Source organism: Jaculus jaculus, chromosome 10 (genome assembly GCF_020740685.1).
Source record: "Jaculus jaculus isolate mJacJac1 chromosome 10, mJacJac1.mat.Y.cur, whole genome shotgun sequence".
In the NCBI taxonomy this organism is placed as follows: domain Eukaryota; kingdom Metazoa; phylum Chordata; class Mammalia; order Rodentia; family Dipodidae; genus Jaculus; species Jaculus jaculus.
Genome location: NC_059111.1, coordinates 100,927,093 through 100,946,287, shown reverse-complemented (window position 1 = coordinate 100,946,287; position 19,195 = coordinate 100,927,093). Strand labels below are relative to the sequence as shown.

Genomic DNA, 19,195 nt, shown 5'->3' with positions numbered 1-19,195 from the left:
AAATTTTAAAAATTAATTCTTTTTCAAAAGACACAGACAGATTGTCTAGATGTACAAAGTCATGTTCAGGGCTCTATAACTCTTCGCTGGAACCCGTAAGGCTAAGTCAGGTTTCTATGATACATAATCACAAAACCCTAACCAGGGGCTGGGGAGATGGCTCCGTAGGTAAAGTGCTTGACATGCAAGCATGTGGACCTGAGTTTGGACCTCCAGAACTCATGTCAAATCCTGGGTATGGTGGTGCAAGCCTACTGGCTAGTCTAGCTGAATCGTTGAGCTCTAGGTTCAGTGAGAGATCTTATGTGGTGGTTTGATTCAGCTGTCCTGCACAAAGTCATGTGTTTTGAATGTTAGGTCCCCAGCTGATGGCAACTTGAGAACCAGTACCTCCTAGAGGAGGTGTATTGTTGGAGGTGGGCTTATGAATGTTTTAGCCAACTTCCCCTTGCCAGTGTTTGGCACATTCTCCTGCTGCTGCTGTCCACCTGATGTCAGCCAGGAACACATGTCCAGGAGGCAATGTCCAGTCTCTGATCATGACAGAGTTTCCCCTGACATCATAGAGCTTCCCCTTGACTCTGTAAGCCAAGACAAATCCTTTCCTCCCACAAGCTGCTTAGTCAGGCTTTGTGCCAGCAATTTCGCCAAGCTGACTGCAGCCCCCAGTCTCAAAGCCCAAGGTGGAGAGCGTGATTGACAAAGTTGCCTAATGTCGACTTCTGGTCTCCACACACACACACATGCTCACGCCTGCTCCCCCACACAAACGAACAGGCATACACGCATGCATGCAACACCAGATGCATGGACACACGCAAAACAATACCCTAGCCAATAAATTATATTGCAATGGAACCATTCTGTGAGGTGGAGCCAGGCCATACTTTTGGAAGTAATTAGGCCACAAAGGCTCTGCCTCAGGATCAATGGATTCTCTTTAGAGTAGGTCTGTTAGAAAGACCACTTTGGCTCTGTCTCTTGGTTATACTTTTCTCACCATGTGTTGCCTGGCACTGCACTGAGACTCCACAGAGAGTGCCAGTCTCTCATCAGATGTAGCCTATCAACCTTTCACCTTCCAGCCTCCAGAACCATGAGCTGGAGAAACCTTTCTTCTTGATAAGTTACCCTGCCTGTGATGTTCGGTTATAGCAAAGACAATAGAACCAAGTAGTCTGAATGCAAGGCCACGTCTTGCTGCTTCCCAAGATGGGGTGATGTGCTGGACAGCAATAGGCCTCGAAGCTCCCCAGGTGGAACCCATGCTCATCCCTTTCCGCTGCCCATGTGGGGGTACTGTTTGAGGGTATGAGCTCCTCAAACTCTCGGAGCTTCAGCTGAAACATGGGAGTGAAATCCAAGTACTCTCTGTCATTTACTGGCTTTACACCCTGTCATTCTTATGAATTCAGAAGGAAATTGAATTATGGTTCTTGAATGCTGAGGCTGCTCTCGTAGGGTACAAAAAAAAAAAAAACCATCCTAGACCATGGATTGTAGAGTTTTCTCAGAACCTTCCAAGTAACAATAGTCATTAGCATCAAGGGCTTACTTCATGCTAGGTAGAGAGCCTGTAGCATCTCACTTCTCAGTGAAAATGGAAAAGGTAGTTACTATACCTACTTTCCAGGAAATGGAGAGTTGTCCAACATAGGAACTTGACTCCAGTCTCAGAGTTGTCTCTCCCCACTGAGCCCCCCACCTCCACCTTCTCTCCTTCCAGGTTGACCTGTCTGTGAAACAACTCAATGTGAGCAGGTGTGGGGGAAGCCCAGGCAGGCTCCAGCCAGCCACGCTGTGTCTTCTAAAGGTGCAGATTGAGAACAGATTCTTGCTTAATGGACCAGAACCCTCCCCCAACCAGCCTAATTAAGGAGGTGAGGTCTTGCTCTCCTCTAATCCAAGATGCACGTAGACTCCTTTAGGGGCAAGAAATCCATAACTAGTTATTCATTTGTACTTATTTATGCACATACTAATTTGCTTATTCAACCCAAAAGCACCTGGTTGAAGAGAAAATGTAGGCGAATCAGGGAAGTATTGTGTAGACAAAAATAACACTTGTTTGGCTTGCTAAATTAGTGGTTTTCATATATATATATATATATATATATATATATATATATATATACAAAACTGACCAGTCCAACAAAAAATAGCACAGCTGCCTTCTGAGAATCAAAGGACTGAAGTCTGTTGGCATTTGCCTGGGGGATACCTGGCCCTGTTTCAGAAGGCCTAGCCCTACCAGGGGCTGGAGTAGGTGGATCATTCACAGTCCCCCACACAGAAGGTGTCCAAGCTTCTTAGCTGAAAGGAAAAGCTTAGTAGTTCTGTTAATAACTAATAGTGACATCTTGTATTAATCAGTACATTCGAGAAGGGTATATTGAGTACATACTCTGTCAGGCATCCTGCTGGGTCCCAATGACAAAGTCCTGAAAGGAACGTGTATTAGATGTGTATTAGACATGTATCGGATGTGTATCAGACATGTATTAGACATGTATCAGAAGGAGGAACTGACTGGGCACTTTCTTCCCATGTTCCTTATTGCTTTACTATCCCAGTATTTTACAGTTGGGGTGTGTGTGTGTGTGTGTGTGTGTGTGTGTGTGTGTGTGTGTGTGTGTACGCACGCATGCATCCCTTTATAAAGGGAACAGGGGTTGGTCCACTGAGTCAGTGCACAGAGGTTGCCAGAGGTCAGAATGAGTTGGCAACGCTGTATCTGTGGGGGCTGGAGTCTCAGGGACTCAGCTCAAGGCCTCGTCTTGCAATTTAACAGCAGTGTCACTGTGAACAAATCATAATCTTCGTGAGCCTGTTTCTGTTTGATAAAAGAGGCCGCGGTGAAGGCCAAGCGAGAAGCCTGTCGGCAGCGCAATTGTCCATCAGCGTGGATGGTAATAATCTGCCTGTGAGAAATGAACAGCCCCTGGAGACCCCTTTCAGGGTGGGGCACACTATGTGAGATCAGGAGATCCCTGATAAGAGCCTAACACCCCCACATCAGCCACAGGAGTACAAACCGCCACAAAGAGAGTGGATGGGGTCTTTGGCCCCACTGCTTGCTGCTGGACATCAGACCTCTGAGAAATGCATCAATGACAGCTTTGATTCCTGGTGGGCGGGATGTTAATGGGGTATCCGCTGTCCTGGCCTCAGATCTCACCTTTGGTTGGAATGTAGGTATGTAAGCGTCAGGAAATTCTCTGGGAGAAGGTAGATGTGGACCTGTAGCGATCACAATGATGAATGTCAAGACACAACTTCCAGCAGGGCATGGTGACACAAGCCTTTAATCCCAGCACTTGGGAAGCAGAGGTAGGAGGATCGCCATGAGTTCAAGGCCACCCTGAGACTACATAGTAAATCCCAGGTCAGCCTGAGCTACAGTGAGACCCTACCTCAAAAAAACCAGGTCTGGAGAGATGGCTTAGTAGTTAAGGCATTTGCCTGCAAAGCCAAAGGACCTTGGTTCGACTTCCCAGGACCCACATAAGCCAGATGCACAAGGGGTGCATGCGTCTGGAGTTCGTTTGCAGTGGGTGGAGGCCCTGCCTCGCCCATTCTGTCTTTCTCTCTATCTCTCAAATAAATAAATAAAAATAAAGTTAAAAAAAATGAAAAAGTAAGCCAGGTATGGTGCCGCACGCCTTTGATCCCAGCACTTGGGAGGCAGAGGTAGGAGGATCACCGTGAGTTCAAGGCCACCCTGAGACTACATAGTGAATTCCAGGTCAGCCTGAGCTTGAGTGAGACCCTACCTCGAAAAAGCCAACAACAACAAAAAAGACACCCAACTTCCAAGAAGCCCAGAGAAAGTTAAGAAGATGTCCCGCCAGTCAGCGGCTAGATATTTGGCTTATGTGACGCCTCTTGGCTGGAAGCCAGCACAGTGCCATGGAGACACATGACCTAGGAGTCCTGGGCTCTGTCCCTGCTTGGCTTGTGGGAACATCTTGTGCTTTGTGGTTGACTATTGATTTGTCATTCAGGTCACAGGCTGGGGTTGGCCGAGTGACAAAGTGGACTCAAGTCACCACGGTCATTTTTCTGAAGAAGCTAGTGACAGTCACAGGACCCTGGAAACCAGAGTTGTTTTCTTTCACCTCCTTTCTATCTATCTATCTATCTATCTATCTATCTATCTATCTATCTATCTATCTATCTATCTATCTATCTATCCATCATCTATCTATCGCTGTGAACAGTAATAGGCCTACCCATGGAAGCCCTGGGGAGTTCATGCCTGGAGACTGAACCCTGAATTCCCAGAGCTCCCCCAGAAACTGGTGGACTGAGTCTGTCTTTATCAGAACTCTCCCTTTGGGCATGCCTGGAGCTCTTGCACCTCCGTTCTCCTGCCTCTGTCAGGATTCCTGGTCCTTCGCTTCCTGGCCAGACTCTGGGCTCTTGCCTTAGATTTATGTCTTCAATAGTTTTGTCATCCTAATCTGTTGCTTATCTACAAACTAAATTGGTTTGTCGACTGAGGACTTGTGAAGGACAAATCTGGTTAAGCCTGGTGGAACACCTTTCGATGGTTTGTGGAGATCAAGCCCTCGTGGGGGCCTTCAGCGTGTGGCACGTAGCCCTTGTCAGAGCACGTCCCTGCCTTGCTCTTCAGCCTCACCTCTCAAACCCCAAGAGTCAGTGCCAAGGTTCCAGCACATGCCCCAAAGCCTGCCATGACCTCACTTTTGTGCGTCTTTGCTGTTTCCCTTGCCTTACCTGGAATAGCACTCTCCTTTTCTTGCCTGGTTAACAGCCAGTCATTCTCCACAGACTGTAACTTTTCTTCTTGACTGTCTTTCCACTTTGTTTCAAGTGTTTAAACACAGAGATCTACTCTTATTTGTCTGTGGTGCATAGGATTTACTATAGTAGCAGACGGCCACAGGTGTTCTGCAATATTAACGGAGGGTGCTATATTCCCACTGTGACCTCTCATGGCAGCTGTCTCTTCTGCTTGGGCCACTGCAGTCACTCTCAGTGGGACTCTGTGTCCCAAAGCAACTCCCCCAATTAAGGCCAGATCTACCTTTGTGGGATAGCGGCTGACCATGTGATCCAACTTACTCTAACTTCTTCCTTTTAATTTTTTTAAATTTCTATTTACTCATTTATTTGAGAAAGAGAAAGTGAGAGAGGCAGATAGAGGAGAGAGAATGGGTGTGCCAGGGCCTCTAGCCACTGCAAATGAACTCCAGATGCATGTACCACCTTGTGCATCTGGCTTTTGTGGGTCCTGGGGGACCAAACCTGGGTCCTTTGGCTTTGTAGGCAAGTGCCTTAACTGCTAAGCCATCTCTCCAGCCCTTGCTTTAACTTCTAGTGGATCGCCATATTTTAAACAACAGATCCTCCCAGTTTCTTGACCTTAGCCATGGACCCTTTGGGGTTTCACAGCCTCCCTGTCTCACTCCCCTTGAACCATGATTTCTAAATCTTTTTAGTCCCCCTCCCTCTCTCTCTCTCTTTCATTTTAGAGAAGGCATGCAAGAGAGGGACAGAGAGAGAGAGAATTAGCATGCCAGGGCCTCAGCCACTACATTCGAACTTCAGGCCCTTGTATCACCTAGTCATCATGTGCGACCTTGCCTTTGCCTCACCTTTGTGTGTCTGGCTTATGTGGGATCTGGAGAGTTGAACATGAGTCCTTAGGCTTCGTAGGCAAGTGCTTTAACCATTGAGCCATCTCTCCAGCATTGGCTCAATAATTTTATAGCATCCTCTTAGTAAAAAGAAGTGCTTGGTACAGTTGAATATAAGTAGGTCAGTCCAGGCAATCAATAAGTACTCAGATCTAACAACTTAGTGGACACTTGAACACACACACACACGCACACACGCACACACACACACACGTAAATTGGAAGCAGTTTTTTTTAGGACCAACAGATGTTGCTGTATTTTTTTCAATGAACATTTACAATACTCAAGGAAGCCTCTATGAATGCATAGTTTGGGAACCATGGCCTCACTCTTGCTATTAAAAAATGTTACTTAGAGATGGCTTAGCAGTTAAGGCACTTGCCTGCAAAGCCTAAGGACCCAGGTTCGATTCCCCAGTACCCACATCAGCCAGATGCACAAAGTGGTGCATGTGTCTGGAGTTTGTCTGTAGTGGCTGGAGGCCCTGGGGGACCCATTTTCTCTTTCTCTCTCTTTTAAATAAATATGTGAAAATATCTCTTAAAAAGTTGTTTGTGGATCCCCAAATTTATAGGCTTCCTCCAGGTCCCTTTGGTTTGTACAGAATTTCCAACTGAATGCTGGTCTCCTTGTTATCTTGGAAGATTATTCAAGCACTGGGGTTCACTTGTCCCTAGTTCTTAAACCCTTCACTCCAGAAGTTTCCAAACAAATGGTACAGTCCTCTGTTGATCTGCATTGCTATGCGTATTTCCCTGTAGGCTTCTCGTTGTTCTGCAAGCTGTCCTTCCCCCTCCCTTGCAGCCTCAGGAATCCAGAGTCCTCAGGAGTGCAGAGGAGGTATAAAGATGTTTGGGGGCTCTTTCCAGTACTGGGAAATCATTTTGTCCTCATGGTACCCTTATTCCTACCTGCTCCAAACTTGAGACCTCAAAATTTTCTTTCCAGGGCTGAGGAGGATGCTCAGTCAGTAAAGGACTTCCTTCATAAGCCCAAGAACCTAAGCTCGGATCACCAGCACCTACATAAATGCCGTGTGTGGTGGCCTGCCTATAATGCCCACACTGGGAAGGCAGACAAGTAGATCCTCAGAGTTCACCAGCTAGCTAGTTTAGCCTAATAGTAAATTCCAGGCCAATAGGAGAGCTTATGTCAAAAAAAGAAGTGGGTGGGGGAGGGGGCTGGAGAGATGGCTTAACAATTAAGGCACTTGCCTGCAAAGCCTAAGACCCCAGGTTTGATTCCCCAGTACACAGGTAAGACAGACGCACAAGGTGACACATGCATCTGGAGTTCGTTCATAGTGGCTAGAGACCCTGGCATGTCCATTCTCTCTCTCTCTCAAATAAATAAATAAAAATAAAATAAGGGCTGGAGAGATGGCTTAGCAGTTAAGCGCTTGCCTGTGAAGCCTAAGGACCCCAGTTCGAGGCTCGGTTCCCCAGGTCCCACGTTAGCCAGATGCACAAGGGGGCGCACGCGTCTGGAGTTCGTTTGCAGAGGCTGGAAGCCCTGGCGCGCCCATTCTCTCTCCCTCTATCTGTCTTTCTCTCTGTGTCTGTCGCTCTCAAATAAATAATAATAATAATAATAAATTTAAAAAATTAAATTAAATTAAAATAAAGTAGTTGGCACACCTGAGGTGGCACCAAGATGGCCTCCTAGCCCCATGGACATGCATGTATACTCACACATACACTTACAAAAGAAAGAAAGAAGAAGACAGGCCGGGCATGGTGGCACACGTCTTTAATCCCAGCACTTGGGAGGCAGAGGTAGGAGGATCACTGTGAGTTCGAGGCCACCCTGAGACTACAGAGTGAATTCCAGGTCAGCCTGGTCTAGAGCGAAACCATACCTCAAAACCTCCTCCCCACCCCAGCCCCCCCAAAAAGACTAGTTAACTTTCTTTTTTTAACTCATATTTATTCTACAGTCACAAAGCCACATAGCCTGGCCATTCTCTAACCCCTGGGGACACCAACCACCTGCGGAATTCTGTCAGGCTTCATACCTGTGTGTCTACCTTAGTGGCTGCCACACAGGGCAAGTCTCAGGTCCAGCTGTGCAATGCATCAGTGTTGGAAGCTAGACACAAACTCACATTGCCTTTGACCTTAACCCAATACTTCCGCCACAGATTTCTTCTGAGTCAGTGTCCATACTGTGGTGACATTGAGCCGTACGGGCCACACCTTCCCTTAGGGAAAGGTTCGAGGTCCAGCACAGAGAAAGCTGTCAGTTCCTTGGACGTTGGCTTTAGCTGCATGGAGCCTCATATCCAAGGGCACCTTATCCTGGCAAAGTCAGTGACCTATGGCAGAGCGTGGGGCTAGCCACTCTACCTCTTAAGGGGTGATTCTGATACAACCTTTGTCCTCTTCCCTTCACAGACACAGATCTCCAGGAAACATCCTGTCCCCCATGCTCAACTCATTGCCATGGTCAAGAAACCAGCCTTCAAGTTCTGCATTTAACCCGCTCTGAAGCTGTTAGCAAGAATTCAGGGATGGTGGCCCACATCTGGATCCCCAGTACTTGGGAGGCTGACATAGGAGGATCGCAGTGAGTTCGGCACACCAGCCTGCTCTACAGAGTGAGTTGCAGGTCAGCACAGGCCATGGCAACACCTTGCCTCAAAAAAAAGCAAACAAGGGCCGGAGAGTCGAACATGGGTCCTTAGGCTTCTCCAGATCCCATGTAAGCCGGACACACCAAGGTGAGGCAAGCGCAAGGTCGCACCTGCCCACTAGGTGGCCCAAGCATCTGGAGTTCGATTGCAGTGGCTGAGGTCCTGGCATGCCAATTTTTCCTCCCTCTCTCTCTCTCTCTCTCATTAAAAAAAAAAAAAAGCCAAAACAACAAAAAACAAACAAAGTTATTAGCAAGAATGACAATAGACAACCTGTGCCTAGCAGCCAGGACTCCCTTATGTGACAGGATCATGTGCCTCTCCCTCTCCAGCTATCTGCTTCCTTCCCCTACTGCCCCCACCTCTAAGACTTTCCTAATGACTCTTCTTGGGTGGAAAACGCTTCCCACTTCCGGTCCCTTAGGCAGCTCCCAAGATGACACTCAAGTCCCACCTCCTCCAAGAAGCCCTCTCTGCCTTCCCAGGCCATATCCCACCCACGTTCCAGTTCCCTTCTTGTTCTACGCTGGGAGCGATCAGTCACTTCCTACTCACCTTTCTCGTGCACCTTGGCCCACATCTGTTTTCCTCCTGAATGAAATGGCAGATTTCTTTGAACAAAGAGGCGTGAGTGATGCCCTTTGTAGGGGAAGGGCGGCCTCAGTCCAGCACCCCACACAGAGCAAACGTGGAGCTCACTGTCCAGAAGACGGTGTCTGAGGACAGCAAGCAGTGTCAGGGCTTCTGGGTATGCGCAGCCCGCGCAGCTCTGGACTGTGCTATTGGAAGACCTGACACAGACAAGGAGAAGTGTGGGAGAGGTCAGAAAGGGGTGTCCCCTCCCTGCAAGGCTTGGGAGTGACCGAGACCACGGAGACCACTCTGAGGCCAAGATGGAAGCTTTAATCTGGGGAAAACATGAGCTGCCAGGACTGACTCTCAAGAGCGGAGCACAGTCAACGTTGACATTACAGAAAGTGCGCTTTGTAGGGCTCTTCAGTGGGGGGGAAGGTGAGGAAGGGAAAAGAACTGCTTTGCTCCTTACATTAGCCATTTCACATCGCTAGGGGGTGAGACCAGAAGTGAGCAGGTGACCTGGGAGATAAGGGGGCAGGAAACCATGACCCGGGGGATTGTTGGGCAAGGAAGGGATGATGGCTGGGTGGTTCCCTGAGGAATGTGGATGACCCTCTTCCTTATGTCTCTGTCACCCTCCCGCTGTCCTCAGTGACTCCATTTTGTTCTGATCTAACACTCGCAGAGTAAGCAGAGAACTGATCGTAGAGAGCATTGAGCTTGGAGTTTCAATTTGGTGATCTGGGTCCAAATCCCCTGCATGTCAAGGCCAGCCAATGTCTCTGCACCCTGTAGCTGTCCCAAGGACCATGTAACAAAGCAGGCAGATTTCACAGCCCATCTTGGGAACCTCCCCACCCACTGCTAGGGATATGCAAGGTTGGTCCCTAGGTTAGTTGACAACACAGGGTTAATGGGGATTTTGTTCCTATACAAAGCCAGCCAAAGAAGGCTAGACAACTATGGCTTTGCCAGGGAAGGCCCCAAGAAAGAAGGGGCCTCACTAGGATGTGCCCTGTATTGTCCCAACCTCATACCATCTTCTGCATATTTTCATTTTCAGCATTTAAAAAATTGTTTTTGAAAAAAATTTTATCTTTATTCATGAGAGAGAGATTGAGAATGGGTGCACCAGGGTCTCCAATCACTGAAATGAATTCCAGACACATGTGCCACCCTTGTGCCTCTGGCTTATGTGGGTCCTGGGGAATCAAACCTGGATTCTTAGGCTTTGCAAGCAACAGCCTTAACTGCTAAGCCGTCTCTCCAGCCCCTGATTTCTACATGTTTTCTTAACCACCCCACCCCAGCCATGGGAGCACAATGGTCACCTTGGGAAGCAGTGGGGCTGCCCCACTGGCTACACATGTGAATGGTGGCAAGAGTCTCTCAGGAGGTCCCCTGCTGTCCAGAAAAGGACTCAGGCCTAGCTGCCAGAAGACACAGACCCAAGCTCCTGAGTTCATGGTTCAGGGGCGGCTGTTCTCCATCATTTCTGGATGTAGGCAGGAAGATTCCCACCCTCCTTCCCCCAACCCTCAGAGTCTTTATCTGAAAGATGAAGTGGTCCTTCTTGTCTTGGTGAGTTATGACTGCATTAAGCTACAGTAAAGCTTTCTCCAGAACAGAGCGATGGCTGCAGGAGAGAATTGGGAAGCAAGGGGGGTGGTGAACATCTGAAACAAAACCTATAACGATAAACCTCCCTCCTCTATTGAGTATACCCGCCCATTTAATTTATTCAGTTAATAAAACGTATTCCCCAGAGGGGGACAGGCGGAGGTAAGCTGCAAGCCAGTCTGTCTGTGTGAGCAGGGTATATGTGTATATCTCAAAACAATAAAAAAAAAAAGAGTAATTAAGAGATGTATTGAAGTGTGTAGAATTCCTGAAGGACACTGAAGAATCCAATTCAAGTTACTGTCCTTGGTGCAAATTTAATTCAATTGGGAATAGATAAATAAAAATAAAGAAAAAACAAATTCAGAACAGATGTTAGGCAAGCAATTTTTTTTTTTCACAGTAAGAATCATAAACACAAGGAACAGCCTATAAGGCAAAGTTGTTGATGCAAACAGCATCAAGCTCCTAAATAAATAGATGGCACCACGGGGACAAAGAGACATTAAAATAGTCATTTGGCTGTCCCTGAATATTTTTTGCCCACATGTTATACCCAAGCATGTGTCTTCTAAGGTTCTGAAGGGAGGGAAGGTGGGAGGGAGGGAGGTGTGTGTGTGTGTGTGTGTGTGTGTGTGTGTGTGTGTGTGTGTGTGTTCACCCATCATCCGACTGCACAAAACACATGCAGAATGTACATTTGCTTGAAAGTATAAGGCAAAATTAGCTCTCACCAAATGATGCGAATGATGCATGGACTCAAATATAGAGCCTTTCGTGAAAGCCAGTGTCACTTCCACAAAGACAATGAGGACGGAGGAAGAACTCCAATGCCACAGGAATAATAGTACATGGGCCTGAGCTAGATATGAGGTAGCCCATACATGTGATAATGACCACAGGAAAAATGACACAATGAAATTTGAAGAAAAATGGTCAAACCTGGAACAGATCATTCTCAGTGAACTCACCCAATCACAGAAAAATAATCATTATATAGTCTCACTCATCTACGGCTCCTGACCTGAATCTACCCGAGATGTTGACCTACCAAAGGAAAATTTAATGGCTGAAGAATGGGGAGAAACAGAGGCAAGGAAAAATTTCAAGTACCCAGATTTTAGAGAGGGAGGGAGGAAGGTTCGGGATGGTCATCTATTCCTCTCCCCATTTCATAATTAGGAAAGTGGAGAACGGGCGCCATCTCCCAAGATCCCCCCTCCCGCCCGCTCTCTCAGGAGGAGGCACCCCAGCTGTGATTCCCTGGAGGCGTGAAAATGAGAAGACCCACAGGCCAGGACTCCAGGGCCTCACCCTCAAGCTGCTGGGAAAGGAGTTCTTGAAGTCAGTGGTCTCCCCAAGATGCTAGCTGGCTATAAGAAAGCCTTTAAACCCAGGTCAGAGGAACAGAGGAGCCATAGTGGGGATCCTGCTCCTCGAGGGTCTGTGCTGATGGCTCGAGTCCCACAGATGTGCTATGACATAGGCAGGCGCTCGTGTGTGTGTGTGTGTGTGTGTGTGTGTGTGCGTGCAGATGTACATGCACATGTGTGAGCATGCATGTGGAAGCCAGAGGTCAACTTGAAATGTCTTCCAAAATTACTCTCCACCTCATTTTTTTTTGTTTATTTTTATTTATTTATCTGAGAGCAACACACAGACAGAGAGAAAGAGAGAGAGAGAGAATGGGTGTATCAGGGCCTCCAGCCACTGCAAACGAACTCCGGATACATGCACCACCTTGTACATCTGGCTTACGTGGGTCCTGGGGAATCGAGCCTTGAACCCGGGGTCCTTAGGCTTCACAGGCAAGCACTTAACAGCTAAGCCATCTCTCTACCTCATTTTTAAAAATCATTAACTTATTTATTTAAGAGAAGCCGATAGAAAGAATAGGCACACCAGGGCTTCTAGCTACTGCAAATGAACTCCAGACACATGCACCACCTTGTGCATCTGGCTTATATGGGTCCTTGGGAATTGAACCTAAGTCCTTTGGCTTTGCAGGCAAGGGCCTTAACCACTAAGCCATCTCTTCAGCCCTCTACCTTATTTATTTATTTTTTTGAGAAAGAGAGAGTCTCTCGATGAGTCTAGAGCTCACTTATTCAGGTAGACTAGCTAGCCAGTAAGTTCCAGGGAATCCTCTGCCCTCCATTTCCCCACCGCTGGTATGACAGGCATACACCGCCATGTCCTGCTTTTCTGTGAGGTACTGGGGATTCAAACTCAGGTCCCCATGCTTTTACAGCAAGCACTTGACTAACTGAGTCACTTCCCCAGCCCTTTCAAGTATGCTTGAAAGACGAGCAAGGGGCTGAGGGATTCATTAGAGTCCCATGGCTAGGAATAGCTGGCTTGAGGCCAGATACCAGATGGTAGCTTCTAGTCCAGTGTTCTTCCAAGTGCCCTAAACTGACCCCGAAGAGTCAGGCTATGGACACTGGCAGCTTCTTGGCAGTGGGTTACAAAGTGGCAGACCTAAATGTTTCCCTGGGTGAGTGGAGCTCAGTCAATGGCATGAGAATGCACCCTGTCCTTTGCCCATCCTTGGGCTCGAAATGACCGTCCATGGGAGACATCAGTTTTGTACTTTTTAAATTTATTTTTTATTTTTAAAATATTTTATTTATTTATTGGAGAGAGAGAAAGAGAGAGAGAGACAGAGAGAATGAGCACGCCAGGGCCTCCAGCCACTGCAAACGAACTCCAGATGCGTGTACTCCCTTGTGCATCTGGCTTACGTGGGTCCTGGAGAGCCAAACCTGGATCCTTTGGCTTTGCAGGCAAACACCTTAACCGCTAAGCTATCTCTCCAGCCCCAGTTTTGTACTTGTAAGCTAAAAATAAAACTAAAAGTTTTGTACTTGTTAAACTACTGATAAGGATAATTATGAACCTTCCTCCTCCAAGCCTTGATGCTAAGAGACTTGCCCTCCTTCCTCCCCGCCCCCATTCTTTTCATTTGTCACCAAGAAAATATGGACTACCAAAATTAGCAAAATAATAAGATCTTCTTGTTTGAGGTTTCCTAGGAGACAAACTGGTCATTAAAAACATGGACTGGAACTTGGGAGATAACTGTGCAGGTAAGAACACTTGCTGTAACAAGCAAGAGGACCTGAGTGTGACCCCAGCAGCCCCATAAGAAGCCAGGCATGAGCGGGGCGTGGTGGCGCACACCTTTAATCCCAGCCCTCGGGAGGCAGAGGTAGGAGGATCGCTGAGAGTTCGAGGCCACCCTGAGACTACATAGTGAATTCCAGGTCAGCCTGAGCTAGAGTGAGACCCTACCTCATAAAAACAAAACAAAACACAACAACAACAACAACAAAAAAGCCAGTATGACCACACATGCCTGTAAACCCCAGCACTGAAGAGGGAAGAGATGGGAAGATCACTGGGGGGAAGGGGGGTCCCCTAGTCCTCCGATCTAGCTGAAACACAGGGATCTCCAGGTTTAAGCAAGCGCCATTAACGGCTGAGCCATTTCCCCAACCTGAGTGCCAGGTTCAGTGAGGGACCTGTCTCAGGGAAATAAGGCAGGCGACTGAGGGGAGAGGACACCTGACATCTTCCTCTGTCCCCTCTCTCTGGGGCATCTACACATTCATGCGCACACACCATAGGTATTGCACACGTACCACACGCACACCAGAACAAACAAACAAAAAGGATACAGGCCAAGAGCCAGCTCATTTAGTCACTCAATCAACACCTAACATGCACCTGGATGTGTCAGATGCCGCGGTTGCAGCCCCTGGGAATAGCAGAGCGAGCAAGATCGGGGAGAGCAGGCCAACCAAGAACCAACTAGACCGCCTGCTGCGGAGGCAAACGTCCCAAGTGAGGCACGCTTAGAGATGCTAAGAAGCAGGACAAGAAAGCTTCAGGTTAGTAAGGAGACTCTGTTTATGATGGTTCAGTTTACAAAAAAAACCCACAACTTTAGGTTAGTATGCAAAGTAATGACCTTCATAGAGATGCATCATTACACTCTGTTAGTTCCCGTTTCTGTTTTACTATCATTTGTATTCCATTTCCCCTCTCTTAGGGTCTCTTCCTCCTCTCTCATGACACACACACACACACACACACACTTAGAATAATTTAAAGTCTAGGTTCCACATGACAGAAAGCATGCAGTATTTGTCTTTCTGAGTCTGGCTTACGCGCTTAAAAATAATGATTTCCAGGTGTATCCATTTTTTTTCTGCAAATGTCATGATTTCATTTGCTCATGGTCAGTCTTGATTGTTGACCTGCTTGGATTGAAAATCACTGAGGAGATTAGGAAAAGCCTACCTCTGGGTGTGGTGTGTCTATGGGAGAGTTTCCAGAGACGATTGTACCACTAGAGCCGTGCCTTCATGAATGGATTAACCCATTGATGGATTTGGAATTTAAACGGGCTGTGGAGAGGTGGGAGAGGGTAAGCGGAGGAAGTGAATTTCTGGGGTCATGGGATTTGTTTGTTTGTTTTTAGTTTTTCGAGGTAGGGTCTCACTCTAGCTCACTGACCTGGAATTCACTATGTAGTCTCAGGGTGGCCTCGAACTCACGGCGATCCTCCTACCTCTGCCTTCCGAGTGCTGGGGTTAAAGGCGTGCGCCACCACACCTGGCTTGAGGTCATGTTTTTGAAGAGCGTGTCTCGCCCTTGCTGGTCTTCACTCTGCTTTCTGTCCATCAGGAAATGATCCACCTGCCCCGTCACACACTCCTGCCCCCTCATGCTCTGTCCCATCATGGACCCAGAAACAGTGGAGCCAGCCATGAACGGTTTGAAACCTGTGATCCTTAAGCTAAGTCCTTCCTCCTCTTTAAAAAAAAAAAATTATTTAGTTATTTGAGAGAGAGAGAAAGAGGTAAAGAGAGAGAGAGAATGGGTGAGTCAAGGCCTCTAGCAAAGGAACTCCAGATGCATCACCATGTGCATCTGGCTTACATGAGTACATGTAATAGAACCTGGGTCCTAACAGGGCGTGGTGGCGCACGCCTTTAATCCCAGCACTCAGGAAGCAGAACAAGGAGAATCACTATGAGTTCAAGATCACCCTGAGACTACACAGTGAATTCCAGGTCAGCCTGGACTACAGTGAAACCCTACCTTGAAAAACCAAACAAAGAAAAAAAACCTGGGTCCTTAGGCTTCCAGCACCTTAACAGCTAAGCCATCTCTCCAGCCCAAGTCTGTCTTCCTCCTTTGAAGCTCTTTCTGTCTAGCATTCTGTCATAGCAGTGGAAAAGCTAACTTACCCAATACAACTGTGCTCACACCTTTTACTCTCTGCATGCTCTTTCTAGATTAAAGACACCTATGTTCCTGCATAAAATGAAGCCTGTGTGAATTGTTCAGCCAAACTGAAAGGTTGGGATGTCCACATGACACTATGCTGTAAGAATATGGCCTACATAGGCTACTGAAAAATTCTCAACTATTACTAACATTCAATATGTAAAAAGCCCCAAGGAACAAAGACAATTACTTTTTTATTATTTATTTTGAGAGAGAGAGAGAGAGATAAAGAGAGGCAGAGAGAGAGAGAGATTGGACACTCCAGGGCTTCACCTGCTGCAAATGAACTCCAGACACGTGCGCCCCCTTGTGCACATGTGAGACATTGCATGCTTGCATCACTGTGCATCTAGCTACGTGGGACCTGGCAGTTCGAACATGAGTTGTTGGGCCTTGCAGGCAAGTTCCTTAACTCTCTAGCCCGACAAGTACTTTTTATAGTCATAAAGGCATGGTAAGTAGCCCACAGAGTTCTCTCACAAGCCCAGGAAGGGTCCCAGGAAAGAATGCTCCTAGGATTGTTTGCTAAAGCCAAGGGGATAGCAGAACAGATAAGACAGATGCAGGTGTTAGGCAGCACACAGAAGCAACAGATTTGGTGGGAATACAGTAACATGGTGGACCTTGAAAGCACAGAGGTAAACTTAAGTCATAGCATGAGGTCTAGGACATCACCATGGGCTGTAGACACAAAAAGATGATACATAGGCTAGCGTGGTGGAACATGCCTTTGATCCAAGCCCCAAGAAGGCTGAGGTAGAAGGCTCGCTGTGAGTTTGAGGCTAGTCTGTTCTACAGAGTGAATTCCAAGTCAGGCCTCAGCTAGAATGAGACTCTACTTTAAGAAAGCAAAAGCAGGGCTGGAGAGATGGCTTAGCGGTTAAGCGCTTGCCTGTGAAGCCTAAGGACCCCGGTTTGAGGCTTGATTCCCCAGGACCCACGTTAGCCAGATGCACAAGGGGGCACACGCGTCTGGAGTTCGTTTGCAGAGGCTGGAAGCCCTGGCGTGCCCATTCTCTCTCTCTCCCTCTATCTGTCTTTCTCTCTGTGTCTGTCGCTCTCAAATAAAAATAAATAAAAATTAAAAAAAAAAGAAAGCAAAAGCAAACAAAAATGATTTTGTGTACTTTGCAAATGACATTCAAAATATACACCGTGTACCACGGAATTGTAGACTACTGCAAATGGAAAGGGGAGGGCTGGATATATGGCTTAGCAGTTAAGGCATTTGCCTGCAAAGCCAAAGGACCCAGGTTTGATTCCCCAGGACCCATGTAAGCCAGATGCACAAGGGGGCACATGCATCTGGAGTTCGTTTATGGTGGCTAAATGCCCTGGTGTGCCCGTTCTCTCCCCCTCTCTCTCCCTCTCCCTCTCTCTCTCTCTCTCTCTCTCTCTCTCTCTCTCTCTCTCTCTCTCTTCCTCTCTCTCAAATAAATAAAATAAAAATAAAGGGAAAGATAAGGTGTCATAGGACCCAGCAGAGTTCTCAGCATCTCTCTCATACCACAAAACAAAAATAGCCTCCCCCAAAGTCAACTTGAAATGGAGGTCATTTGTAATAACCAGTTGTCATTAGTTATAACTGGTTATAATGTTGATAGTTCACAATGAGGAAGGAACTATTTTGTCAATGATTTTTGTTTGATTGATTTTATAGGGTTTTTGTTCTTTTTTTTTTTTTTTTTTTTTTTTGGTTTTTCAAGGTAGGGTCTCACTCTGGCCCGAGCTGACCTGGAATTCACTATGTATGTAGTGTTTCAGGGTGGCCTCGAACTCACAACAATCCTCCTACCTCTGCCCCTGAGTGCTGGGATTAGAGACATGCACCACCATGCCTGGCTTTGATTTTATGTTTTTGAGACAGGGTCTCACATGGCCCAGGCTAGCCTCAAATGAGCTATGGAGCCAAACATCACCCTAAGCTCCTGATCCTCCTGTTGTCACATCCAAGAGCTGGAGTCACGGGTGTCTGCCACCATGCCTGGCTAGTGGTTGTTTCCTTGTGTGGAATTTTTTTAGGAATAAAATTCTGCTATCAGATCTGTGTTCTCTTCCACAGCCTGTTTTCCCAAGAGCTCGTTTGGAAAGCAATCCAGTCCTGTGTTCAAATAAACACCATACCCCGAATTCACTCACTTGGAGATTTTCAAAGCATATTATTTCATGAAAGGTGTTGAGACATAGTTACAATAACGAGACCTGTGTTCCTTGGACTAACTCTGTATTTTCATCATTTGAATAATGGGGACCCTTCCCTTTCCTTCTATTTTCCATGTAACAATTATTATTGTTGGTGGAAATGGTCCAAAGTAGACACTTTGGGAAATGTTACATTAGACTATTGAGGGATGAGAGGCAGAAGATTCCAGATTCCAGACACACCCTAGAATAGCATTCTTCTCCTCATCTGTGATGCTCAGGGTATTTTGTTCCTAAGTAATTTGGGGTCCAATGTCACTAGCTGCTCTTTTACATTCCCTCAAATTCATATGCTATTATCCAAATCCAGGAAGTGATGCCATTCAGAAGTGGGGCCTTTGGGAGGTGATTAAGTCATGAGGATCCTTCTTCACTGGATTAATGTCATTATATTTTATTTATTTATTTAAGAGAGAGAAAGAAAAAGAGGCAAAGAGAGAGAATGGTCATGCCAGGGCCTCCAGCTACTGCAGACTCCAGATGCCTGCACCACCTTGTGCATCTGGCTTGCTTGGATCATGGGGAATCGAACCTGAGTCCTTTGGCCTTTCAGACAAGTGCCTTAACTGCTAAGTCATCTCTCCAACACTTAATGTCATTATAAACGGATCCCAAGTTTTCTCCTTCGCGTTTTCTGCCATGTGAGGACATAGCAAAGGTATTACTTGTGATCAGAAACCCAGGCATTGGCAGACTGTCAATCTCCTGAGGTCTTGATCTTGGGGTCCCCAGCCTGCAGAACTGTGAGAAATAAATTTATGTTGTTTATCAGCTATACAGCTTGTGGTGCTTTGTTATAACAGTCTCTATGGACAAAGACAAGTTCTCACTGATTCTGACAAACATGAAATTCTTGTTCCCTTTGCCACACTCAACTTCCTCATGATGGTGACATCACCACTTTGTCTTCAGAACATGACTTCAGCCGACATCTTTGTCTTCACAACTTGATATTCAATTCTGTCATATTTTTCCTATAGGCATTTTTTAACAGGAAGTTCTCCATCTTGTTTTTTTCCATTTCTGATGACCCAAATCACTGTGTTGTTTATTTTTAAATTAATTCCATCCTCTCCTGTGTTCCTCATCTTTTCCCATCTCTGTTCTGAGCACAGGCAGAAATTTCTTCAGATAGTTTACTTCCTGACAACCATTCTTTTGTCTGTCTCATCTGTGATTCCCAAATCTGGCTTCTCTATGGAT

General features: G+C 46.7%; 1 protein-coding gene across 1 annotated transcript in view; it reads right to left on the bottom strand.

The window, feature by feature from the left end:
• Positions 1 to 19,195, bottom strand: part of Tbxas1 (thromboxane A synthase 1) — a 240,363-nt gene that overhangs the window by 145,257 nt on the left and 75,911 nt on the right. The gene's annotated exons all lie outside the window — the stretch shown is intronic.